At 48.6% G+C, this 4124-nt stretch overlaps 1 pseudogene; it reads right to left on the reverse strand.

The window, feature by feature from the left end:
* Positions 1-3080: 3080 nt before the first annotated feature.
* On the reverse strand, positions 3081-3973 carry LOC101656252 (annotated as a pseudogene).
* Positions 3974-4124: the final 151 nt, after the last annotated feature.

Here is a 4124-nt window from a genome sequence, read left to right on the forward strand (position 1 = left end):
TAACCTGGAGCATGTTCGTCCAGTGACTCTCATCGGACCCTTTTTTCTCAAGGTCCGATTGTACCTGTCCATCTGTCCATCCTTGGAGGCAAGGATGACAAGACTTTGCTCACATGCTGTGCACATGTCAGGAGAGCCCAGTCTCTGGGGAAGGACATCCTGCTGGGTAAAGTGGAAGAGCAGCGAAAAAGAGGAAAGTCCTCACTGAGATGGATTGACACGGGGTGGGGGTGGGGGTGGCGGTGCAACAGTGGGACCAAACATTGTGAACCATTGTGAGGATGGGGCGTGAGCAGGCAGTGTTTTATTCTCTTGTACATGGTCACTATGCATCAGAACTGACTTGATGACCCCTAACAGCAATAGTCTATCCATCCATCCATCCATCCATCCATCCATCCATCCATCCATCCATCCATCCATCCGCCTGTCCGTCCATCCACCCACCAATACTACAATTCTAACTCATAAAGTGAACAGGTGAAATCTGGGTAGACAGACCTATTGGCATCCTAGTGAGGTTTCACACTGGCAAACCTTCTGTGGGCCCTGGAAGAGTGATGGCAGAGTTTTCATAGCTGGGGAGATCAAGGCAGTCTGGCAAAGGGAGGCTCGCTGCAGGGACAGCGCTAGATGTTAATTGTCGCTGGGGCGATTCTGACCTACGAAAGTTTGAGTCCATCATGATGTTGATCCATCTCCCCAAAGGTCTCCCTCACTCTTGCTGGCCCTCTACTTCACCGAACACGATATCTGCTTCTAGCATTTGGCTCCCTCTTGATGACTTGCCTCCAACAAGCCGGTTAAATAATGCTCCGTTGGTTACTTTTTGGAAGGAGCTAGCCAGGCCTACCTTCCTCATGTGTCTTAGTGTAGAAACTCCTTTGAAATCTGTTCATTATGGGTGATCCTCCTGGTATTTGAAATTATGATGGCATAGTTTTTAGCTTCATAGCAACATACAAACCACCACACTGAGACACTCTGACAGATGGGTGGTCGAGTGACAGTGGAGAGGTTTAGTAAGTCAAAGGAGCACTCAAAGCTCCTTATGCTGGTACTCAGCCCTCCAACGGTACACTGTTGCAAGAGGATGTTCAAGGTGTGTCGGCAACTGCAGCACTGGAAAGATAGGTCACTCTTGGCTTTATAAGTCTTCATTATAAGAATTCCTAGATCCCTCACCTCTTACAAGTCCTTCTTGTCTCCTAGCAGGGAACTTGGGAGCTCACTCATCCTCCACGATGACCTTTGGAATTCTCTCAGCTAGGTCTGCCTCTGTCCATCACCCAGCTGAGGCCTGATGAGGGTGTGAGATGACCCATGACCTGCCTGCCACACTCACTGCAGGTCCCTCCTGCAACTGCGGATGCACATCCCCTTTGGGCAGAGACAGTGACTCCTTTTTCCTCCCTGTGGTGACCTCAATCCACCAGCTCCTAACAGAAACCCAAGGTCACAACTTTTAATAAGTACACTTCCCCAGTGTCTCCATTGCCACAGCAAACAGCTGCTGCTTTTTCACAAACCTACCAGCATTGGGATTCATTCTCTGAAGACACTGGTCAACATGAAGATAGGTCCCATGAGATGACACTGCGATGTAATTAGGTTCCTGAAGTGGGCACAGAACTACTCCTCTTGCCCAAACTTTTGCTTCAGGGGGAATGGAGCCAGATTAACATTGCTGTAGTTTTTCTAAATCAAACACATCCTCCTCCTTCTATTTTCGTTTGTTAAATGGGCTACTTCCCCTCTCTCTTGCCTAGCTTTCGTGCCTGAAAAACAGCCGTGGTTCCTCCCGCTTCCCTTCTGCTATTTGTCTGAAGTCTAGCTGACACTTCTGAAGGCAACCATCATTTTCATCCTCACTGCGAACTGTTCCAGCACATGAAAAAGAGAGGACTTTATCTAGAAATCCACATAATAAACTATCCTATTCACATGTACGGTTCAATATTTGGGGGAGAATTTACTGAGTGATGCAGTCATCACTCCAAATCTGCTTCAGGACATTTTCAGCAGCCCCACAATGGAGTCAATCCACACTTCTCCTGATCCTCAGCAAGCGCCAGTCCTCGGCCTCGAGAGATTTGCTTTTTCTAGACATTTCTTATACACAGAATCACACAGTCCCTGACCTTTTGTTCCGGCCCCTCTCACTTAGCAGATTGTCTTATGAGGGTTTTTCATGCTGTGGCAGGTTTCTGTGCTTCCTTCTTATTGTCCAATGATATTCCGTTCTATGGGACACCACATTTTACTCACCTCCTTACCAGTTGAGAGACATTTGGGTTATTTCTATGTAAACAATGCCACGATGAGCCTGTGCATGCGGATGTCTTTGTGTGGACATAGCTGTCATTTGTTTTGGGTAAATACCTAGTAGTGAAATTAATGGGCTGTATAATAATTTTATGTTTAATGTGTTAGAAACCACTGAACTGTTTTGAAAGTGGCTGCATCATTTTACTCCCCCACCCCCACCCCACTGGCATGTAAGAGGGTTCCTTGATATTCTCACCAACAGTTGCTATTGTTGGATTTTTTATTATAGTAGTTCTAGTAGATAGGAAGGGCTGTCTGGGTTTTGTTTTTCCTTGCATTTCCATAACGATCAATGATGCAGAGCATCTTTTCATGAGCTTATCAACCATTTACATGTCTTTTTTTGTAATGCCTGGTTATCAGAAAGAATCGTGGCTGGGGTCTTAAAGGCTTGCTTTCAAACAAGCAGCCATCTAAGTGAGTTGTCCACTAAGTCCACGTGGAAGAAGCACACCAACATCTGTGATCCAAGGATTGGAAAGAATATAATCCAGATCAGAAGAAAGAAATGGTATCAGAGCTTAAATTGTGAGATTCTGGGGTGCAGAAGACTATGGATGACAGTGGAAGCCCAAAACACATTTGCAGGATCTACACATGGAGAGCCTCCAGTCATTTCCCTGGGACCATCATTGAAGGATGGGGACAACCTGGTTATCAGGCAGAGAGGATTGGAGAGACATTTATTATAGATTAAAATGGTGACTTAAATGGTTAAAACCATTGATTTGTTCTCCTTTTTTTTGGCAGGCTCAATTCACTTCATTACTTTTTGTATAAATCGACTGTGTGGTAGCCACCACTGGAGTCTGGGCCCTCTGCACGGAGACTCTGGTGTGGGTCTTCACAAGATGGTCAGTGCATTCCTGGCAGGGAGACTTGGTGAACACTGTCTCTTTCCAGAGGTCAGGGGTCAGATAGCTGTAAGTCTTGGAGATGGCATCAAAGGTGGCTTGGGTGAAGTTGCCCAGGGTGGCTGTGCAGCCCCTAGCCGACGTGTAGCGGTCATCAGTCCCTGCCATCATCAGCAGTTTCTTGGGCACAGGGGCTGAGACGATGCCAGTGCCCCTGGGGGCAGAGATGAGTCGCACCTGCATAGACCCACAGCGGCCGGTCACCTTGCAGGGGACCGTGTGGGGCTTGCCGATCTTGTTGCCCCAGTAGCCTCGCCGCACGGGGACAATGGACAGCTTGGCCAGGATGATGGCCCCTCGGATGGCGGTGGCAACTTCCTTGGAGCACTTGACACCCAGGCCAACATGGCCGTTGTAGTCCCCGATGGCAACAAAGGCCTTGAACCTGGTCCGCCGGCCGGCTCAGGTCTGCTTCTGCACAGGCACGATCTTTGGGACCTCGTCCTCGAGGGCCAGCCCCAGGGAGAAGCCAATGATCTCAGACTCCTTGATGGGCAGGGAGAACAGATAGATCTCCTCCAGGGACTTGATCTTCATGTCCTTGACCAGACGACCCAGCTTGGAGACAAGGAACCACTCCTTGTCTTCGGCTTTGCCCTGCGAGCTCCATGGGCGGACGCGACCGTGTCCTTGCAAGCCGCTGCTGAAGCCTCGGTGGAAGCCGCTGTGAGCTCCGGCTCCCGGGCCCCAGGGTCCCCAGGCCCTCCCGCTGCACCAGCCTCATCTGTCATTTGGTGTTTTCTCGGAGAAGAAGCGATTTTATCTTTGTAAAAAAAATAATCATTTTATTAGGGGCTCATACAACTCATCACAATCTGTACATACGTCATCTGTGTCCAGCACTTTAGTACATATGTTGACTTCATCATTCTTACGACACCC

Source organism: Echinops telfairi, unplaced genomic scaffold (assembly GCF_000313985.2).
Source record: "Echinops telfairi isolate 266 unplaced genomic scaffold, ASM31398v2 ScPeMD7_7424;HRSCAF=8462, whole genome shotgun sequence".
NCBI classification, from domain to species: Eukaryota; Metazoa; Chordata; class Mammalia; order Afrosoricida; family Tenrecidae; genus Echinops; species Echinops telfairi.